Source organism: Aythya ferina (assembly GCF_964211825.1).
Source record: "Aythya ferina genome assembly, chromosome: 5".
In the NCBI taxonomy this organism is placed as follows: Eukaryota; Metazoa; Chordata; class Aves; order Anseriformes; family Anatidae; genus Aythya; species Aythya ferina.
This window is the reverse complement of record NC_140301.1, coordinates 10,572,111-10,596,485: the sequence shown is the minus strand read 5'-3', so window position 1 is coordinate 10,596,485 and position 24,375 is coordinate 10,572,111. Positions and strand designations below refer to the sequence as shown.

Genomic DNA, 24,375 nt, shown 5'->3' with positions numbered 1-24,375 from the left:
CAACAGGGAAAAAAAGACTGAACACCTTCTTCCTACCACCCACTAGGATCATGTAGTTTTCATTGCTAATATCCCCCACCCATTTGAAAAGGCACCTTGAAGCTGACAACACAAGAGTGATCTTTCTCGTGCCATTTGTTTAGTATGTGATCAAAGTGGTTCTGAAACAACTATGAAGTAATTTTCAAGCTGTACTCCGGAACTTCACTATCAGTGGAAGGCTTAATAGTGAGGAGTACATGTTAAAATACTGCATTAGCAACGTGCCAAGAGCAAGGTTTCACACACCATACTACTATCTAATGAAGACACCAGCAGATAACTGGAAGGATGATCTCATGAACAGCTACTGCTCTTCTGCTGCTGCTTCTTTACACTCTACTCATCCTGCAACAATTCGCTCCTGCAGCAATTTGCTTAATATACTAATATATTAACAGACACTTTGCTGAATGAGCATCAGCTACAAACAATATATTAATGTTCTCAATAACAAGCTTCAAATTAAATAAATAAAAGCTATTGCAGCTGTATAAACATTTGTAAGGTGCAAAGATTTTAAGGATTAAGACATTGGATAACTCTTCCTAGATTCTCTGGAGCTGAAGATCAAGTTGGGTCAGGCCCTTACTAAAGAGAAGACATCTTTGATAGGGATGGCTACAGATTTCCTTTGACACTCGGAATATTCAAGTAGTGATTCTTGGTTTCACTGAAAGACTATGTGAGAATAAAGTGACATGACTTTCCAAAGCTTCACATACAGATTACTTCAGCAGGGAAGAACAGAAACCTGAATGTACTTGAGGTGGAGAATTATAAGTATTACAGTGTTCTGGAAATGACTTTCTATTTAGAAGAATTCTCGGTTTTCCTTATGTTTGAAGCATCCTGGTTTGCTACTAGTTCCCCCCCAAAAAAGCAGAGGAAAGGCTTAAGCAAAAAGACATTGATTTCTCAAGATGGCTACATGACTTTTTTCCCTGCTCCTATTTAATACAAATTCTAAGGAACACACCATGCACTACATGATACAATCAGCCATTGCATGAGGACAGTAAGCCTCCTATTCCAGTAGGATCATGCCTGCATCCACTTTTAGATATATACAGATGATTCAACAGTACATGGACACTAGGAAGTTGTTCCCCACTTGAAAAGTTCAATATCTATCTGCATAGAGCTAAGCCCATTTTCCATAATCAAATATATTTTCTAAAGACTTAGCCATGGACAGGACAGTCCATGAGGACAAAGTCACTGCAAGCAATTCTCAAAAGAAGTTAAATATAGTCTTTCTCTCTCTCTCTCTCTCTTTTTTTTTTTTTTTTCTTCCCCTCAATATCCTAGGTGGTCGTAAGATATTCAGGACAAGGTCACTCTGTGCAGAACTGTATTTCCAAAAGAAAGGGGCTCTCCTGACTCAGATTCCAAGAAAGCACTTCTCAGGAGGATCTTCTGTTGTTCAAAATAACTATTTAATTGTTGTGAAGATTAATGTCTGCATTCAAACACCTTCCCTTTTGTGAGGAGAAGCTCATGCTGCTGGCGATGGTAGGTAGCTCCATGGACTCCTTGTGTTCCTGTAAGAACTTAAGACTCACAGGGTCGAGCCACTGAGAATTCTACATACATCTCTTAAGCAGTCCTTCTGTGAGGTTGGGGCAATGTAAGCCCACAGCACCCATATCAGCTGCTGGGAAGCTGGAAGCTAACTCACTTCACTTTGGAGATTCACAGTTTATTATTTGGTAAGCACCATGCCTATGTCTCCATAGCCACTAATGGTCTTGCTAACAGTAAAAGGCTTCCAGTCTACTTGTAGAAGGTTCCAGGACCCTTCAGTTTACAAAAATAGGAGATATTTTCCCATGCTCAACTCCTGTCATATGTGGCACAGTTCTCATTTTTATACACTTCTCTCACAGTAAAATGTACTTTCTGGTGATGTAGTCATGGACAGGATCAGACAGAAAGACCAAGGCAGTGCAACCAGTTATCAAGAGAACATAAGTCCTTGTGCTGATCCACCCTCACATTTTGTCCTTTTTCCACTGGGGATTCACTTAATGGAAAGAGAACTTTCATTAGCAGTGAAGTAGTCAAGAACAAAGCTTCTAGGTTTGTAAGTCTTCAGGCAAGCAACAAAAGAATGCTATTCAGCTCTTAACCAAACTTTCTATTTAATGTATTACACTTTTTGTTTGTTCAGTCATCAAAACTATTATTAATGGACTAGATATTAAGTACAATGAGTAAACAATGATGTAAGACTTAAATATCATGATAATCTTACTGGATCCAGGAACCTCTAGGATAAAAATAGTTGCAGTTCATGGCTATTCTTAGCTATAATCTATTCTTTTTTCATGGATCAAAAACAAGATTCAAGGGCTACGTACAATCGCTTTTTCATTGTTGCACTGATCATTTAATACAAATGCTTATCCTGAAAATTGGGCCATTTTCCAGGCATTGTAAATTAATCTTCCAGCCACACAATTAAAGACATTATGCTGATGAATGAGGTAGTAATGCTGATCTACATTCAGCAGTTATGTGACTCAAAGATATGATGTATAATATCTTTGCCTCCTCAGCAGAAGCAGCAGGCAGTCTGAAAACCATTGTCCGACAGGTTTCTTTGTTATCACTCTCACTGAGAAACCTGTAATGCTTAAGATAGCAGAGAATTTGCTAACAGTAGAAATAGTTTCCTTCTTTATTACCTGTTATAAAAGCAAATGAAATACATATTGATGACATTAAACTGATGGTCTTGAAGACAGATTATTTATTTTACTCAGAGGATTGTCGCACCATAGGCAGAACTTGGACTGGTTTTCTTTCCCACTGCAGCAAATCAACCTTGGCCACATACAGCTATTCTGAAAAGGATGGATAGCATTCATCTTCAGGCCTATTCAGTTCTGGATCTCGCTATAGAAACTGCCAAAAAACGTGCTAATTAGAGACAGTATAATTCTGTAGATGCTGCTGCCATTGGAACAGAGGCATTAGAATTTGTCTGAACTTGACAGGTGTCTGTCATTTGAAACAAAATGGTGGAAATGCTCCAAGAACAGGCACATGAGAACCTATAATGAGTGTATAAGAGCTTTCAGCTGTGACTTCTCCTTCTAGGTTGCATCTCTTTATCATTTAGAATGGAGATCTGCTGCTCTTTAAAAATCATCTGTCAAATTCCAGATCTATACCAGGGTGAGGGGGCAGGGAGGAGGAAGCAGGAAGAAGAGGAGACTTGTACATACTCAAGGTCAGAGTGGGGATTTACCCAGACTAGCTGTGGGAGGATTTCAAAGAGACAAAGGGAAATGAGGCAGATGTCACAAGGTATTGGCAGGGATTTTGTTCTGTTTCCCCTCACTTGGGACCAAAACCATCCAGATTCAAGACTGTTAGAGTAGGAGAAGGAAACTCTTGCCAAGCCCGGCCAATTCTGGAAGAGTGGGCAGCAGAACTGGGGAGTAAGGTGCAAGTGAGTCCAGTTTTCACAACCAGCTATGCTTTCAACAGCACGTTCCAACAAAGGCACTGTAAATGCCTATATTGAAGAGAAAACTGCAAACCAAACCATGTGTCTGCTAGTGTATTAATGACTTTAAAAGTATGTGACACATGTTTTAACTATATAAAATTTGCAGTGTGACTCCTCACATACTCTTTATGTCAGATATTCAGCAATTATTTTTTGATAGTTATGTTGTGTGATTCATCATTTAGGTCTATGCATTTTATATACTTCCAGATGAAATAGAAGGCCATTCTTGAAACTAGGAAAAAGCAAAGAAGAAATTCATGGATCAGCAATTCTTTATAGTGGAATATGTGGAACTTCAATGGGTTACAAAAATTTTTAAGGAATTCCTGAGAGGCACAGGAGGTCCATAAATAGCACAATTGCAACTGCTATATAACTCAGTGGAGTTGGGAACATGCTACATTAACACTGGGCCTTAGTATTTCCTGCCATGTGCAGTATGTACGCCTTCTCTCACATTTTTAATCTTCACCAAAAGAATTAAAGGAAATAGGGAAGATTTAAGGACTGTAGGCATTATAATACTGACATCACATTCAGATGATTAAAATTCTTCATGGAGGTTTTAGATCCCGCTGAATAGCTCATCACTTGCTGGTAGTTAATATACAAAGGAGCACTTTGACACAATTTTAGAAAGGATAAATGAAACAGTCATAGATGTTTTTGGCGCTTAAGAACAAGTATTAACGTAATTGCTCTAAAATATTTAAAAGAGCTGAAGGTCACTTGCTGACCCTTCACGTCTAAGAATATATTGCAGTTGGCCTCTGACTCTTGACAATAAATGCATCAAGACTTTGCAATATCCAGATATAAAGCTGTCTGCCAACACTCTTGCAGTTAAGGATTTATCACAGGATTTTCCTTATCACTCCATGGTTTTGGAGATGTATAACTCCATTTCCTCATCCTTTAATATTAATGCAGTAAACTTGCCATCATGTAAAATGGGATTTAATTACTAGATTATTTTTTTTTTCATTTGTAGAAGGGACAAGTCAGATTATTTTCAATTTTCAGAAAAATACTGCTTTTTAGATTAGAGGTTAGCACACAGACTTCTGCAGATGTCTAACATTCAGCATTATCCATCATTCTGCTTTCTTATATATGTGGAATAAAAGGAAAATCACAGTTAAGCTGTTATTTTAGTTCAGCACCATCTTATCTGGTAAGATGCACTGACAAACCAATGGCTATCTCACATGCCCAGTTTTCTGTTTCATACTAGATAAATTCAGAGCCTATGCAAAGCTGCCTATGTCCCTCAAGCCTCAAAGGGCCCTGTATTCAAAGGTTTTGAAAAGCAGCCGCTACTCCCACTAACATCATTAAGAGATCTTGGCATTTGACACTTTAGAAAGCCAGGAACTTTAATGTGGGGCTTTTGTGAGGCACAAACGCTACAGGGATTCTTGAACAGCATCTTTGAACTGGTTGTAGTTAATTCTTCTAGGGTTGAATTTTGCTCTCAGTATGTAGTAATTAGATTCTTAATCTTGGTATCCATATAAAAATACACTACAGATCAATACATGGGGATGGATTTCACTCCCTACGCATGATGAATCTTAATTACATTATTTTCCACATTGCAGATCTCCCCATTGGAGAGCTGTGATCACTCTTTTAGGTTGGATAAAGGAACAATTCTCTGAATGGGTTTCATAACAACAAAATCCTTTTAGATCCAGTCAGTAATACTGCCACATACTGGCCTCATGCAATACAATTTTGTATAAAGAAGGAAACACATTTTTCACAATCTGTTGCAATCAGTTATAAGGGAAAACAGGTCATGATACTTGGCATTTATTCTTTGCTTTTCATCTTAAAGTATTTCAGAAGCAACTAATTAATCCTCTAAGTAATTAATACTAATTATTTTGTAGATGATAATTATGGTAGTCTATTACTTTAAACTAATTAGTTGTAACTATTTTCATGATATACTATAATGTTTTATATGCAACTGTTCTGGTCTGCTGGGCTCTAATGCATATCTTTGGATATTTCATCTAATGCATACTTCAAAATGGTCCTCTGTGGATTTTTATGGCATGTCACAGCTTTCAAAGGATGATCAGATGAACTGCCCACACGGGCTAAAGGACTAGGTACACAGCAGAACTCATGTGCTGGGAATGTCATTACACTAACTGGATTCCAGAGCACAGAATGAAGTACTCAGGCTTCCTACACCATGCATTGAAACAGTAAAGACTTCAAAATAGCAGGTTGAGCTATATGATCGTACACACCCAGGGCACACCTCAGGAGCTGGGTAATGATGGCTGAATTTTTCTTTTGAGAAAAATGACAAGTGCATCCCTGATTCAACATGTGCTGTTTGTGAACCCTGTGTAGGGCATAAATCAGCATTAGGACTGAGGGGCATATATTCATTTGACGTCTTTGTTTATTTGTTTCTTAATTCAGGAAGGGCAACTGACAAAAGTTAGCCCATAACTAAAGAAAGAGAAGCTCACAAACAAGTGAGATGTATGAACAATCATTTAAGACAAACAAGAAACCAGAATGTCCTGTGGTGTGAGAGGGAGGGCACTCCCTTGGGTGATTGGAAATGGTGTCTCCAACCCTCTTCAGTAAATGTGAATCAAGCTGAGTCTCCCACATGCTGCAGGAATGCTCTTATCCCTATGCCTTCCTGGCATGCTTTTGGCAGAGCTTCTTCAACAGATTTCATCAAGTGTTTCCTATGGTTGAGGTGGGTATTGAAATGCCTGATTTGTGAAACCCAGCCAGGCTTGGAGATGAGAAAGGCACTGAGCTGCTCTGCACTGCCAGGATCGAAGAATGCCTAAGCCCATGCTGGAGACAGTGAAGGCTTTTTGCCTTTAACCACTGCTTTGACAGTAAACAGCTTAGCATTGTTTGAGTGGCAGTAGTTTTTCAACAGCACAACAAAGCAAAGTTTTAGCTTTAAAATGTGTTCAGAGTAAGAAAAGCAGAACAGAGTTCAGTTCAGCTCCCTACAAAATCATTGCTTCAGTACCAACTATAATAAAAAGTTGGATTCCTACTGCAAATTAAACATAAAAAACTTAAAGACCACCAGGTTACTATTTTATGAAAATGAAAACACACTTTCTAAGCATTCCCCTTCAAACACAGACTTTCACTATTTAACCTTCTCCAACATAAAAGAATTGTCAGGAAAATAAATTAACGTGAGGCTGAAGCCAGAATTGTGGCTTAATATATTTGTATTTATAGGAACACAAAGGGGATTGATTCACTGAGTTCACAATTAGGCATTGCAATGCTTTCACGCGTTACAGCATTTGAAATCTAGAAAAGCCCATTTTAACTATGTATGCTCTAACCTCCTGTTTAGCAGTAGCTGATTTTCATGCAGTAATTCCAGCCTCACAGGCCAATGGCTGGGTTTGAACAAGACATTGTTTTTCAGAAATACAATCAGGTTTGATTTTACTGTTTCCTAGCAATGAAAAATGCACCAGAATACTTCACAAACTGCTACAATTATTAATTAGCCTCACTATTTAACATATACGTATGACAATATCCTTAAAACTCTCTCTCATGACTTTTACCCTTTTGATTTGATTTTGTTCCTCAGAATGTCTGTTTTCCCAAAATGTACAGACAATCAATATTATCAATCCAGAAAGCTTTTTTACTAGCTGTTTTAAAACTTATTTTATGAAGGTTAGATTTTCAGATGCTTAGCAGTCCTAGTTATTCTTGTAAAGGAAAGCATGACACCACAATTTTTAATATAAATACATATATAAATATATAAAAATATATGTGTAATATGACAAACGTATTTATATAATCTGTAGCAGCATTTTAGAATTTGTACTGGGGACATGAATGGGAATATTACAGTCCCAGTGCTACTGTAAGCTGAGTACAGATGTTTAAGTGATGTGTAGATATTGCTTACAAACAATGCTTTGGGGATATCCTTTATTATTTTATTGTTTTATCAAAATGTCCTATTCAATATTTTTGACCACTTAGCAGTATGTCTGTAATACTGGATGTTACCTGGAGTTACATCAGTGGGCTCTGTCAACTGAATGTTTTCAGAGAAAAGTTTTAGATAGGTCTCGTAGCTTTTAAGAGGCCCTGTTTTAAGTTATGGTTCTAGCTACCAGACAAAAGAAAATCTGGAGTAGAAAGTGCTATCAGACATCTGGTAACTATTTGCTTAAGATCACATATGTTTTCATGCTTAGTTTTCCTGAGTACTCTGGCATTTCCAAAAAGTTATCTTTGCCTACATACACTAAACCACAGTTTAATTAACATAGTTTAAGTGAAATTTAAAGTCAAATTGAAATGTGACTGCAGTATTTTTCTGTAACTATTAGATCAGTCAAATATTTGGATTTTACTTATCCTCTAGATCTGTTCTCTTCAGGGAAAATAATGTGTACTGTTAGGTTGACTGTTTGGCCTGAAAATATAGTTTAACAGTGAACTGCTGCATCCTGAGGATAAATTAGCATTCCAAGCATATTTGAAATTCCAGAACCATTCTTCTAAATATCACAGAATCACAGAATCACAGAATTTTCTAGGTTGGAAGAGACCTCAAGGTCATCGAGTCCAACCTCCAACCTAACGCTAACAGCCCTCCACTAAACCATATCCCTAAGCTCTACTATCCTTCTGGACTTTTTCAAATTACTTCCCCTTTAGAAGAGCATAGAAAATACACTGTGCTATTTTAGCTTCTCTACAGATGCTAAACATTATAGTGAAAACATTATAGTGAAATTTGTTTTTCCTCCAGATCTTAACTGACAGTTGAACATAGTGGCCATCAAGAAATGACCAAAACAAGTGAAAGCAGGTGAAAGAGACAGAATAATAAGCTAAGTCATTTTGCTTAATATTAAAAATAAATAAATAAATAAATAAATTCCAGACATAAGAAAAATTTGAGTAAAATTGAATTAGACATTTTGAAGAAGGATAAACAGAAGAGGCTAACAATCAAAAGGTATAGGCAGGGGAGAACACTATATAATAGCTGTGTTTCTTTATTCTAAGATGAAGTTCATGCTTTCTTAAGGAGAGAGTTTTTTTCAAGGTGCCCTTATGGCCAAAAAATCTACTGAATCTAATACTAATGAATCTAGTTGGATGATACACTTTTTTAACAGTGTTCTATATTTATGACTTGAAAAACCCTTTTGTTTTATACAGAACAATGTGTTTTCTTGCAAGCTTTATTCTTGTTGTTTTAGAGTTTCACTTTGATTACTTCGCTTCTGTTGGATGCTCAAATAGCAGTGGGAAGCCAACAACACATTTTCTCTCTTATCTAGAAAGAAAATTGGGACCGTCTTTCCAAAACAATCCTCTTTAAAATAAACCATACTTTCTTTGTCACAACAGGATTAAAGCTATTGTGTTAATTCTACAGAAAGCATGGGGGAGTTATTCAGACAAACTTTTCAGTGCACATTGAAATTTTGTCCTTGAATTTTACTTCCCACTCAGGCAATGTTTCTATTAAATAAACTCGACCCTCCCACCCCACCCCACCAATTCTAAAAGTAGTTTCATCCTTTTATTCTATGAACACATTCTATAATCTAGCTTTGTCATCTTGTACCTCAAATGCTGAAGCCTCTTGTCTTTGCTAATTAATTTCCTCTTTTTTTTTCTTTTTTTTTTTTTTTTAATAAATTGTTTTAAATTGCAGTTCTTCTACTACCATTGAATCATCCTCTCACCTTGACTTCTCTGAGTGTCTTCAAGGCTTTCTGACACTTCCCATATCAACATGAAGCTCTTCTTATTTATCTGAAAAGTTATATGGAGATCTAGGATGTAAACTTCTCAGCTTTTATTTCTTACTGCCATCCTCCATATTCTTTTTTATCTCAAAATTCCTTTCCCCCCCACCCCATCTCCCATTCTTGTTACTTACATTTGGACTATCAACCTTTTTCCTCAAAAAAAAAAAAAAAAGAAATGAAAAGTACTTTCATCTTTGTCCTTCCAAGATCCTCATCAAATAGACATTTTAAGACATCCTAGCACAGAAATTCCCTCAGTAGATAATGAGGGTTACTATCTATTCCTGTGCCTCTCCGTTAAATACACACAACCAAACTTTATGACCTCTTTTCAGTGAAAAATTATCTTCTTTTAAGACCATTCTCTCTTTCTTCATGATTTGTTCCCACCATGTTCTATTGTCATGCTCTTTGTAATATTTTTATAATATTCTAATCTTCTTAAATATATGAGGTGCAAAAAACTTTTTTTTTTTTTTTTTATTAGCTCAATAATTATCCTGATAAGTATGCCTTTTTTCTGATCAAAAGACTAGCTCTGTTTCTGGATTTTTTGTCTCTTTCAAATTTCAAGTTCCTACTGTAATTCACTGAGATATTAGAGTTTTTCAAAATAAGGAAGAAAAAAAATATAGCAGAAAGTACAGAGAGACTAAATATAAGTTTCACTCCCATTGCCTATAATAATCTTTCATGAGCCTTACTGTTACTTTGCAAAGAATACCTGCAATGTAAGATGAATTTTGCAAAAATTCATACAATTTTAACAATATGAATACTTGTGCTGTATTTATATCACACAAAGCTTTCATTCTTTTCATTCCAAGAAGTTTCGATTCTGGGTAATCCTGAAAATAATGTATTTCGACAGTATAAAAAAAAGAAAAAAGAAAAAAAAAAAAAAAGATGCTGATGACAAATTTGAACTGCTCAATATATCTTCTTTTTTATAATAAATATTGTGTCACAATCACCTCACATCCAACCCACAGAAATCTCATGAGTCTCAAGGTGGTATATAAAAAACATTAAAAACAAGCAAACAAACAAACAAAAAACCACAAACCCAAGATTTTCAAAAAAATCTTGTATTATTTTCATTAAGAAAGTTTACACTTCACATTCTTGGGGTATGACCTTGCAAGGTCAAGCAGGTACCTTGCAGGTGTGGGCTGCAAATAGACAGGATTATATGTTTTTACCTGCAGCAATGGATTTCTGGTGTAACTCTAATAACTGCAGTAGAGATAGCCTATTTTTCCAGTTTTCTGTAGTGTGGCTAATGGAATTTCTTCATTAAAAATATTATTTAAAAAAAAAAGCTTTTTGCTTCAGCAGTTCAGCTGAGCTGACCACAACAGCATGGTTCTCCACACTGAATATTAGTTTGTAAGAAATGGCTTGGAGGACTGTACACCTTCCAAGTAGGTTACTAAAATGAACAAGGTGAAATTAGATCATTTTTCCTATATGCAATTTTGAGAGCTCTAGGCTGCATCAATCAATCTGCTCCTTCCAGTCTTTCAGAACAACAATTATCAAAACTTGGTTTCACTATCAAAGGCTAGGCCAGTAAAATACAATATATTCCTGTAAACCTGGCTCCACAACCAGCTGCTTTTCACTCCTCTATTTCACACATGCAGAAATACTTTGCAAACCACTGTCTCTCTCTGCCACCTAGCAGGAAGCCAGATTTTACAATTGTCTTTGAACTACTTCCCAGTAAAAATATGATCATGGAATCCTTCACCAACATTAACCTTGCAAAAGATCTCTGGTGAGCCTTCAGAAAGCATGGGCAATGTATGAAATGTGCCTATGCTCTACATTATAAGGAAAGTTAGACTCACACAAGGCTTTAAGGTATTGCATTGCTGCTGAAAGGGTAAATGTATACTGTGAAATAAATCAAAGAGTTTTTCAAATGTTTACAGAGCACAGTTTCTAAGCATGGTTCATTCCTGAAATATCCATAGTACGGTCCTGGCATACTTGTTTGTGTTGTTAGTGTGTTTACTTGTAGGTTTTCTGTTCTGGAGATGGAATATCGTCAAGTCTGTTCTTGCTCAAATCGTATTTATAAGTAAAAATGGATGTAGATCAAGACTAGGAAAATTGTTAGAACGTTATTAAAAAATTATTTGCCATATTATGGAGATGATAATGCTTGATGATCTACATATTTAAAGAAAACAAAACCTAATTCCAATCAATCCACATTTCTGTAAACTAAAGTCTTTAACTATCCAGCTGGGCCAACATTAAAGATCAACTCTTGGCAATTGTCCGCAGTTCTGCAAGGATGAAAACAATCAGAACTCACATCCTGTGTAGTTGTGTCTGCTGCTTGTACTTTCTTAAGTTCATCAAGTCAATGACCATTTGTATGTTTCATGTACCTTGAATTAAACTGCTTGCAATGGCACAGGGTCATGCTAGCTGGATTCAAGCTACCAGTGTTACAGATTATTCTTTAATTTATTTCATACTTATTTGATCTCTCATACATGTTACCAAATCGTAGCAGAGCTAAAAACACAGATGGTTAACAGCTGAGCATCTTTGGCTTCTGGACAGGCTAAATGTACAATACCAGTTGAGGCAGGGACACAGATTTGTAAAGCTTGACTTTGGGTGTTGACCTCAAAGCTTGACTCTGGAGGTTGATCTCAATTACTTCAAGACATGGCTGCACAGACTTGGGCAAATACAGAAGTGTGAATGCAGTGGAACACCAGAACATTGTTCCTTGTGAGCTACAGGTGCAAAACTGAAGCTCAAAAGAATCAGGAGATCTTTTGGGGGTCAGAGAATATAACCACTGCAGAAGATTAACTGACATCAGGAATTAAAAAAAAAAAAAAAAAAAAAAAAAAGTATTAATCATGAATGAGAACTATTATTTGCAACTATTACTTGAACGTGTAGTATATCAATAAACAGCAACCTTAAATATTTACAGAAACTCTCCATTATACATAAGAAATAGAATTCTTCTTTGTGAAAAAGCTCACAGACACAAGCCAAACACAAACAAGCACCTAGAGACAAAAAGAAAATATTTGAGAGAGCCTGAGTTAAATGCTTTATATATCTTTACTCTGTGCTGTTCAGAATATGCAAGAACCTCAGCTATTTGTTACCAGTTTTCTTACATCAAGTCAATAGAGTTTGGCATATTGTATAAGATGTACTCAAATGCACTGTTACTGCTTGTACTATAACAGGGAAACAGCATAACACAGCTCTCTCATCTGCTAGCTAACATGAAGCATCATGACATTTTTCAGGCTGTTACACAGAAAGAAAATTACCCATGTCCGCATGTCCCCCTCCTACAGAACAGATTTATTTAAACAGAAATCTCCTCTCCGATTTTCCATCTTGCCTTAATATCCTTCTGATGCTGCATTTTGTCTAGAAGAGGGCTTCAAGCTATCATTCTTAATTCTTAAAAGTTAATAGAGATGGAAATGGTGATTCATTAGTTGTCAGTTCTCTATCAGCTCTTGGTTTTGGTCCTTTTCCAGTATTTCAGTCAGGTTAAAGAGAAAGGAAATCAAAGAAAGTCCTTAATCGTGTTCCAGAATATCACAGTTATTCTCAGCTTGGCATTCATTGAAATATTGCTGGCATGGATTCATTGCCTGAAGATGCAGCTTGCAAGTGGAAGTGGGTCAAGGAAGACCCTCACTAGATTTGCCAAAGGACTGCTTTAATGAAAAGACAGAAAACGCATTTGATTCATCTTTCATTTCCCCAAAGTCAATTCAAGTCTGTTACACAAAGGTAAGTGATTAGGAAAAAAAATGGCCTAACAGCTTTCAGTGTTTCTACTGAGCTAAGAAGTATCTGTATTCTGCTTAATGGTACTAACTTTTGGAGACTTTCCATCCACTGAAGACTGTTTCAAAAGCACTTTGATATTTATAATAATTTCTCCTTCCTTAGCTTGTTTCCATTCCTCAGGAAGACAACAGCTATACTAGAAAAGCATCTTCCGTATTTAGAATACACATACCATACAATATAAGAGTCAATGTGATTTTTAAAAATGCTAAGCCAATAATTTCCCTGGTCTCTGCAATATTGATCTGCACTATTACTATGACTTGTGTCACTTTCCAGTTATATAGAGCATATTCTGACAAAGGAAGCATGCACTTACTGTGATTTATGGTGCATTCATCCAAATTATATTGACTCAGCTATGTTGGCTAAACATGAGGCTTATTGTAAGAAGCATTGGACTGGTATAACAAGAATAGATAAGACAGAAAAGCCTAAGCTTACATCTATACAATAGGGGCATCCATTATTGCCAGCAATGTAAACATATGCTGGTGGTATTATGAAATTAAAGAAAGTCATCTTCTTTTCTTTCTTCCTTTTTTTTTCATTTCCCCAGTCAAGCAAACTGAGTTTTATGTATGTACCTCACTCATTAATTTCTCCATACCAATCACCGTTCCAATATTACTTTTATTTTTTTTTTTTTTTTTAACTTTTTATGGCAATTTCCAAACCACACATAGTAACTTAACATGCAGTCCTCAGCAAAGATTCTTAGGATGATGAAATGGCAGTTTCAGGCAATTACAATAAAGCCTAACATAATAACAAAAAACTGGTGAAAGAAGGTCTGAGATGATCATGTCCCCCACAGTTCCATATAAGTCTTGTTCAGCACGCTAATCCTCAAAGGCTTCCTCATGGAAACACAGCATATTCTAAGTCTCCATAAGATGCTAGTCTCATAGTTGTGTTTCTAATCTCTCTCACATTAGATGTTTTGAAGTTTACTAACAGCTCAATAATACAAAGATGAAGAAACAACATGACGACACAAGTTTATTTTTTTTTCTCACTAGGAACGATCATAGTTTAAAGGACATCATTCCAAACTATCCAAAAGACTGGAATGACTGTCATTGCAGTCCATGGTGTAATTGAGAAAGAACTATGCTTATAAATTACACTCACAAAGTGTTAGTGACGAATAACCACAAATTGTTAAGAACATGGGCAAAGTATTGGCTTTGAGAACCAAAGGGGAAAAAAAAAATCTTTTACAGGAAACTGACCACTGCATTTGCACATAATCAAGTTAAAATCTTAGTAGTCTGAAGGAAGGAGAGGGCATGAAGGCAACTAAATTTGATTATGAATCTAATATAGAGGGGAATGGTCAATAAAAATCAGGAGGGCAATAAAATTCAGAATTGCTTAAATTGACTTGAAGCATGGGCACACTAAGCAATTAAGCATTTCAAAAGGCAAGGTAATGAGTCTACGGGGAAAAAAAAGGAAGGGAAATTTATACATAATGGCCATATGTTCCAAAACTTTGAGCAGGAGTAGAATGTAGCATGGTGATGGATAAAACTAAATATTCTTGGTACAGTGTTTGTGACTGCTAAAAAGAAAATCAAAATAATGCAGGATCAAACTTCAGAAGATATTGGAACAAATTCATCTCTGGTATGAGGAGGTGATATTTCTACAAGCAATAGTTCTTTCGTACAACATGACATATTTTGCCTAAATATAGGCCAAGAAGGCTTAGGTGAAATTTCAGGACATATGAATCTAATGTTACACAAATTTCCTGTGCATCTCCATATGAAGATTTATATTTTCTCCATTTTACTCATGATTCATCAACTTTTCATGAGAAATTCTTCACCCAGATTGTGAAATTCATTAATTCATCAATCATGTAATTTATGCGTACATTTCCATTCTCTGAGCAGGAAATAATTTTTAGAATTAGTTTTTTAAAAGGAATGTTTCAAGCAAGCTTTTATATATTTTCTTTTACTGATATCAGAATCACAGAATCATAGAATATCCTGAGTTGGAAGGAACTCATAAGGATCATCGAGTCCAACTCCTGGCACCACACAGGTCTACCCCAAAATTCAGACCATGTGATTAAGTGCACAGTCCAAATGCTTCTTAAGTTCCAACAGGCTTGGTGCAGTGACTACTTCCCTGGTGAGCCTGTTCCAGTGTGCAACCACCCTCTCAGTGAACTACCTGTTCCTGATGTCCAGCCTGAACCTCCCCTGTCACAGCTTGACACCATTCCCGCAGGTCCTATCACTGGTGATTAAGGAGAATAGGTCGGCGCCTGCCCCTTCACTCCCCCCTGTGAGGAAGCTGTAGGACGTGATGAGGTCCCCCCTCAGCCTCCTCCTTTCCAGGCTGAACAGGCCAAATGACCTCAGCCGCTCTTCATACGTCTTCCCCACTAGGCCCTTCACCATCTTCATTGCCCTTCTCTGGATGCTCTACAACAGTTTTACATCCTTTTTGTACTGTAGTGCCGAGAACTGCACGCAATGCTCAAGGTGAGGCTGGACTAGTGCAGAGTAGAGCGGGACAATCCCTTCCCTCGACAAACTAAGTGCAGTGAAAATAAATTTAAATTTTGCTCATCCTCAACCAATGAACACAGTGTAAATAAATTAAAAAAATAATAATTAGATTTTTATCTAACACTAGCCTCATAATATACTCCTATTTAATTTAATGGAACCTACTGGTCATTAAAGATATGCAGAACTCTCTTGGCTTTGTTCTGCATTATCCTGTTTGGTATGTTGTAAATATCTGAACACAAAGACATTAAACTGAGAGTACAATAAAAAATGAGAGTTCTGTTTTTGGATTGTTTTTAAGTCTTGTTGTCACTTTGTTTAATTTCCACTCTGTTCTAGGTTAAAAGATCCGATGTCGAACTATTTGTGAATATTGGTATAAAGTAACATCAAAGAAACAGCTGAAATTTCCTTTTTTTATAAAAGATTTCCCACACTTTAAGTAATAAAAATACTACGCATTGGCACAATGCATCATACTTTGGAGCACTCTGAATGTCTCAGAGCAATAAAAGGTATTATGTATTTTCTCATGAGGAATGGCATGCACGAAGTTGATAATGTAATAGCATTTACTGAACCCAGAAATAAATCCCAATATACAATCTCTTAAGACAAAGTCGTATCTTTTTCACTTGTGTCCCTATATTGAATAATATGAAATGCAATACTATAATTTAAATAATAATTAATATAGAAAAATGGAAAACCCCACATATTTTTGAGAAATCTTTTGTATTATTCAAATGGAGATTATACAAGTCCAAAATGCAAAAATACGAGATAAGTAAAAACAGGATGAATGCCCGTGCTGTTTGTGTTTCTCAATATTAAGAAAAATATCAAAAGGCAAACACAATATATTTTTTAAAATTTGTTTTTCCACAACAAACACAAGATGACAATTTCTAGCAGGAACTGTGGATACCAGAAGGGTTCCACTGAAATACTGCAGGTTTTAGACTTGGCTATTTTGATATACTCAGAGATTACTGAAATAGAAATACATTCAAATCCATAACGTTCAGCTGAAGACAGCCTGAATAACCCACAAAATACAGAGATTATAATTTTGACTAGATCTACCTAGATCAAAAATATTTAAAACTTTCTACTTCTATAGACAATTTTATTAAATTTAGTTATTTATCAAGAATAATCAAATATTGCCAATAGAACTGATGTTTATAGGGAGCTCATCTCTTTGGGTAAATTGGCAATATTAGATTTTCAGCTGTTGGAACTTTTTCCTATCTGATCTGTGTTTTTGTCACACCTTTCATCTAAACTGCTTCTTGTGGATGGGAAGTCTTCTATACATCTCTACAAACCACATAGGAGATTTAAAGTTACCCATTCAGTGTATCTCAACCTCATAGAGCTTGTTTTATACTTTCTGACTTTTTTTTTTTTTTCCTAGAGTTAATGCAAGGGTGTTCTCCAATTCACCCACCTATCTTCCTAGTTTATATTATTAATTAAAGGTTCGGATTTTTTCCACTACTTTTTTTTTTCCCCTTGCAAATACAGATGAGAAGTCTATCCTGTCTGGTAGCCTAACTGAAAAATACGAGAAATTAATAAATCAGATATTTCAGTAATCTTGTATTTCATTATTAAGATTAGTTATTTATTCATGCATTACTAGATACAGTTCCCTAACTTCTTTTAAACCCACATGCAACTTCCTGATTTTTCCCCATTTTCCTTTCTATTTCCTAATTGCAACATTCTACATAGAAAAACAAAGACTTTTACTTTCCTTGTATATTCTTGAATGGGATTACTTACAAATACTAGTCCTGTGTTCTCTGCTTGTTTTTTTTTTGTTTGTTTGTTTGTTTGTTTGTTTGTTTTGTTTGTTTGTTTTAATATACACACATATATATATGTCACTTCTTTTCACTGATTGGTTAGTGCAGTGCTTTGGCATACTCTAAACACTGATTTGAAACTGGATCCACAGATCATTTAAATCATGGTGATGTGACAAATGTGTGATACAATCATTTGTTATTAACAATAATCAATTGGAATATTTTGGGCTACTATCATTCTTTCTGATGACAGGGAAGTGTTGCTCAAAACTATAGTTTTTGTTTGTGTTTGCTCCCCAAAATTCATTCTTGTAGGATGCACTTTGTCTCAAGGCATTTAGCCCCATGTCTTCAGAATGTTTTGCTCATGAGTTGGATGCAATCTGAAGTGCTTTTGCTCTAATTTTTAGCAATATTTGGCATCAACAGATCCACTTCAAGACAATGAAAACTGCGAGTGTATGGTACTCAGCAAAAACCTAGGTCCCTAGGGTTGAATACTTAAATCTCCAAATATGACCCAATAAAGAACTATATGCCCCCAAACGTGTCTATTTTCTAACTCTATCAGTTAGTTTGATGAGAACTATCTCTTTTTAAATATTTTGCCATTCTAAGTCCACTTATGTTGCCTTAGGTAATGATCTTAAAAGAAAGGGACCACTAAACCTAAAAAGAAAGTAAGCTTTTCTGTACCAGCAGTGCACTGATACCGCTCTCACTGGTGAGAAACATCCTACACATAGGGCACCTTTACATAATCGTCTTAGGACAGTGGATTCAATGTCAATCTCCTAACATCCCCACTTACTGCTCTTCAATTCTCACTGCAATGTGATTTTGGACTGCATGGATTGGTCCTTCTTCAGGTGGAAATAAATCCAAAGATGTGCTCCAGAAGCACACCTAATGACGCTGAACCACCTATTGGCATTCATTCCACAGGAGCTACTGTCTTAGACTACTGTCAGGTAAAACCTCCTGAAGTTCATAGAGCATTTTTACACACAGCTATACACGTTAGTTCCTCCATTCGCCAGAGCTGCTGCCTGCACTCTGTAGCACTTGTGAATGCACACATACCCATAGAAAACAAGTGGCCCTTCTTAATACCTCTGTTAATACTAGAGTTCTCTTATTGGTACCCGGCAGCAGCAGATGGTTAAAAATGTCGTCTTCAATAACATTTTTTAAATGTCTGCAGACAAGCTGAAATACAGCTGTACAATCATCACTCCCACTACTGTACACTGTTTGGCAGCATCTCGTATTGTACTTAAAGTTAGAAAAATATAATTGCTAACGTCAAATTCTGAGAAAAATATATATGTGCTTCAACACTATTAATAGAGAAAAATCACTACTATAAATGAAGAAGTAGTCAAGACAAGTTCAGTTTCCAGAAATAAAGCAACAAAGGTAGGTCACAGTGAAAGATGCAACAAAGTCAATGTCCCAGCCCCTCCTCCAGGCATCGGTTGTGAATTATTGTTATAGAATATACTCTAGGTAATAGCTACAATTCAAGATAATTAAAAACCATTCAGTTTCTTCCCTCAGATTAATTTTAATCAAGCTAAAACATGATGCAGAGGAAGAATCGACTGAATATATGTAATCATTACATTTTGAAATACTTTATTAAGCAGGAGGCATTCAATCTATTAATTAGTGTATTGTTACAGGCAATTGGAAAGCACGGGTCTTAATCCAAACAGAGTAATTTACAAATGGAGAAATACTGGATTACCATTTGCACAGACATTTTGATGTTGACTTACAGCATTGTTTCCTCAATTCAATGATGTATGGGAAGAAATTAATAAGTGAAAATTAAAAGGAAGATATTTCATTATAATGTGATGCAGATACTCCTCTTTGACACAGACATTATTGGTAATGGCCCTGAGCCAATATCTGGCTGTTATCTTATTTGTACAAGGCTGCACTTGAAAATCAGGAACAATAACTGAGAATGCATTATTTTATTCAGTTTAATCATTTTGGTTCCTTCTCCAACATTGGATTTGTGCAGCGGATGCTCAATATGCTTACCGGAAAAATCACAAGGCCTATACAACAACTTAAATCCCATTAAAGCTTCGCAGTGGGACTTCAGTGGTGCATCAGCCTGTTACACATGAGTGACTTTCACCATAAATAATGACCCTTTTGGAGCAAGGTTTTCAACTCTAATTAGAAAACATTTTTGTTACTCTCCAAGTGGAAAGCTTTTTGCTGTCTCAATGGTGTATCCTTTTTTCTGCCTGGGACTGCAGTGGCTCTGAAACATGGATTCCTGCCATCAGCAATAGCGTATAGACGGATTGGGTTATAATTCACAGTAAATTTTTAGGTGCTCACTTAAAGAAATGCATGAAATTTATCTAGTGCATGGAAAAAATTCTTTTATTATTATTTGTTGTTGTTGTTGTTGTTGTTGTTCCTTTTACTGGACAGAATTTATTGTAAGATGAGGAAATGTTTATCAAGGCTGGCTGATTTCTCAGCACCCGTTTTCTGTGTTTCATCCATTCTTAGTGGCTTTCTCCCCATATTTACTTTTCAGGCTGATCTCTATATTATCTCATTCTGTCTCATTTCAAATCTACTGGCAAAAATAAGGGGATATTTGAAGAAATTTGAAGCTTTACATAACTTCCTGACTGAGTGAGATTAGACTTTTATTACAATCTCAATGAATTCTGTATAAGCCTCTCTTAACAATGCTACAACATCTTTTGTTGTAGCTGTCTCATCCCCTTCTCTGTACCGTAAACTCACCGAGCAGTGTAAATGTAGTAGAGCAACTAATTATATTGGAAATTAAAGCTAGTAATGTATTCAGAAATCCAATCCAAGAAATCATATAGGCAGGTATATAATATGCAACAGCAGCTGAATTAGCGGGATGTTAGAAATCTTATCTCAAAAGGAACACAATCATTTTTTGTATTTTTTGAATTTCTGGCTCAAATTCAGACTGTATAACTGCAAATGAACAAGAATAGGAATAATTTTAAATTAGGAGCCCTGTTTGTCCAGTTGAGGAATAGGAAGTTCTGCATAAATAGAAGGGATGATGGCATTATTTAATGTGCCTATAACTGAAGGGAAGAACACAGTCTTGACACAAAACTTCAGCTTAGAGTCCTTACTGTATTTCTTTAGTATTATAAAATTCAGATATACACTCTTTGATTAAGGTAAATTCTGGAGAAATTTCTAGAATGCTGAAATAACAATTAACCTCTCCTTATTTTCTACTGGAATTATTATCCCAACAGACCTTGTTAATTATTGATACTATTTCCAGATTTTATTTTATTTATTTATTTTTTTTTTCCAGCTATTGGTGGCTGGAATGGGGCTTCTTTCCAAGAGTAATAACTCTGCTTTTCTAGAGAGAAATTATTTAATAAGCAGAATATTTTATATGACAGGAACACCATACACTAGAAAACCATTCTCTTTGCACTTGACCATTGACTTTCAGCAAGCTAGACTTAAAATTAGCATTTATCTCTCCTCTGTTTTTGCACTATATAGATTAATATAGTAATTATCTCAAGTGAAAATTCAGAAAAAAAAAAAAAAAAGCAACATCTATGTACACGAAACAGATGAAATTCAATGCTTATGCTTTGGGATGCTTTTCATTTTAGTCTTTATCTTTTAAATAGGCCTTTCAAACTCTGTCCAAGGTTATGTGAGGTAAAGGAGGAAAACTGAGATGTTCACTGGGAAAGAGGGTAGGGAGTGGGGTGAGCAGAATCAGCCTAAAGAATCTACTATCTCATTTGAGAGAGAGAGAGAGAATTACTCTGTTACAATGAAAAAAAGATTTCACTCTATAAAATAAGGAGAGATTGTTGCCATGGTACCAGCAAAATTTCTCCTTCACTTAAATGCACACACATGAACCTTTCTTGACAGAATAAAATTATAAATGTGCAAGGCAAAATATTTTCTATTATACTTCCTCACAGTATTTTAAATAGATATTTGCATTATATTTAGATGAAATCATATAGGTAATCATCTATTGCAGATCTCTTCCAAAGCAAAGCAACAAATATTGTGTTGACAGGGAAATGCATGGTCTCGGAAGACACTAGGTAACTCAAGGCACACAGAAGGCTATATATTCACTTCTAAGATGTTCACCAACAAAGACGGATTTCCTGGGGATGGGAAACTCTTAACCTAGACAAAGTCACATTCCACAAATATGCAACTGGCTCAAAGTTATTCTCTGGAATAACTGAATGATTTGGAGTCACATTCCTGGGCTCTGTTCCTCATATACCTACCTTTATTATTACTCTGGGGGCTGAAATAGTATAATCTTATGTTACAGACTGTTTGTCTTTACAACATTTGGGTATTTTGTGACAATTTCCCCAAGTGCTCTGAGCACTTAGCAGATGAACTTTTATTACAGAGTTCTGAGACCCACAACTGGGTAGCTAGCTATTCCAAAAGTCAAAAGGCACTGCTAGATTTTCACTGAACTTGTCTACTTCACGCACACAGATTTTACACTACTCCTTAATGTCAGTACAAGCTTTGACTTCGTTTGGTGGTATCATACCATCTTTCCCCTACTATTGGCCCTTGCAGTTATAGAATACTTAAGGACATTTTGATGACAAGAGGGACCACCTACTGGCATTCAAATCATCTTTGTTCTTGCATAAAACATGACAGATAATTGTGCTTTATGCTAATTTCTGGATAAGGGAGAAATGTATATTTTCAAAAAGATCACTGTTTTTTTGACAATCAGAAGTCACTAGAAAAACACCGATCTTTGAATAAGGTCTTTAATAGTTTTTGGTTTTTGGTTGTTTGCCTGTTTTTTTTTTTCAATTTATATACTCATTTACAAATGTGAGCATAATTTCTAACTAAGTTTGGTATGACATGAACATCTAGCCATTAGACTGTGTTGCACTTGCAATCAGCTGAAGCATGCTCCCAGTGTAACACACAGATGTGATAAAGTACCTTTTAAAATTCTCTTTAGTAGAAAGGTTGTGCTTCTTCAGGATGCAAAAGAACATTTGCATCCTTCTGGACAACAGAACTGGACATAACAACCCCAAAGTAATTTCACTAAGGCCATATGTACAGGTAATATCACTTTCTAATTTCCAAAGGAAAGTTCCTTCTCCATAAACCCCCTGAACACATTAGTTCTCATAGCCGGAGCTCTCCACAGGAAATTCACAGTTGTTTGATTATCCATTATGCCCAGAAAGTCATTTCTAGAGGCAATATTGTTCTGAACATAGTTTCTTCAGGCTGACAATTTGACATACATTCACCATCTCTAGATGCATAATGTTGTATCTGGTTACATTAAAGTTGAAGCTGGACTTATTTGAGGAGGAAACCAAGATGTTCAAGTAATTGGCTTGTCCCTTAGTGGATGAAATCTGAAACTTTACATTGCCTCTGCAGGATCTGTAGTCTTTTTCTGTAAATAAAAAACTTTATCCTCCAGTGCTTCCTACTTCACAATTCTCACTAGCACAACATTCTTAGAAAAGTATGAGAGGGAAAAAAGATTGCAATTTCATATAGTGTTGAATTTCACCATTTATTTTGTCAGTTATCAATCCGCGTCCTGCCATTTCATCTCCCTGGTGGTAAAGCCTCCAACTTTGGATATATGAGCCATGCTGCACAGATCTAGAACGCGCATTCACTGCACTGCGCCGTCGGTTTTCCATTCTTTCTTTCCGTAAGCAATCCAGAGCAAAAATAGACTCAGTACTGTGCTTTACTGCATTCTTTCTAACATGCTGCGTGTTACAGACCGACAAGAAATATTATAAATAGAACTGAGCTTCTTTCTCATTACAGTGATTGTAATGAGAATGATAAATGGGTTCAAATAAAACCATTCAGGCTCCAGTGATAAGATTGCTATCTCTTCCAATGCTGTATCTAACCCAATTTCATGATGTCATTATCTTCCCCGAAATGTAATGGAATTTATGGCAATTTAAAGGATCAATCCTAGTATATTTTATATATGCTGTGTTTTCTCTGGCACAGGAAAACTCCTTTCACTTGATCTTCATTATGACTCTGCTTTCAGGTATCTCTGCTCACAAATGATAAAAGAGGTAGCTACAGATTAACGCGTATATTGATCTGTGCAAACGTAAGACACTTGCCTCTTGGTTGTTACCTACTCCTAAAAGATCAGAGATCTTCTGTTACGACTTGTACTGATTTGAGTAATATAATTAAACAACACCCAGGAGAAAGAGGAATAAAGAAAGAAACTCATTTGTTTTTCAGATTTTTTTTTTTCAAAAAAAAAAAAAGACTGCCAAACTCACTACCTCAGTACACCAATCGCCAGCACAAAGCTTAAATGTGAAAAATAGGTAAATCACTTTGAAACTTTCTCAAAAATATTTTCTATCAGAAGGTTAGAGAGAGGTGGAAGTTCGTGAGTTACATTATTAGTACAGAGAAGGTATATGTCAAGGTGAAAGAACAGAGGGCTTAAATTTCAGCAATGACAAAGTCAAGGCAAGGATTTCTGCCACAATCACATTAAAAGCTATTGTTTCTTTCCATAATTCTCCTAGAAATCGTATGTGTTGCTTCATGTTTTTTCCTGGTCCCATGTAAGAAAAGAGATATACTACGTCTGCCAAACAAAGCTGTCATCTTATAACAGCTTGAGTACTTGTACATCTTTGTGAATTGTTGGTTATCATCTGTTTTGATGTATCTGATGTTTTCATTCATACTTCCTTATGCAAATGTTAATATGAGAA

General features: G+C 35.9%; 1 long non-coding RNA gene across 2 annotated transcripts in view; it reads right to left on the bottom strand.

Moving 5' to 3' along the window:
• Window positions 1-24,375, bottom strand: part of LOC311437469 — a 317,804-nt gene that overhangs the window by 105,079 nt on the left and 188,350 nt on the right. Inside the window, exon 8 of one of the 2 annotated variants that reach the window (XR_014693484.1) lies at window positions 9,304-9,373. The exons of the other annotated variant lie outside the window; for it this stretch is intronic. This is a non-coding gene — a long non-coding RNA (uncharacterized lncRNA). The remainder of the gene's footprint in view (window positions 1-9,303; window positions 9,374-24,375) is intronic. 2 annotated transcript variants of the gene reach the window in all.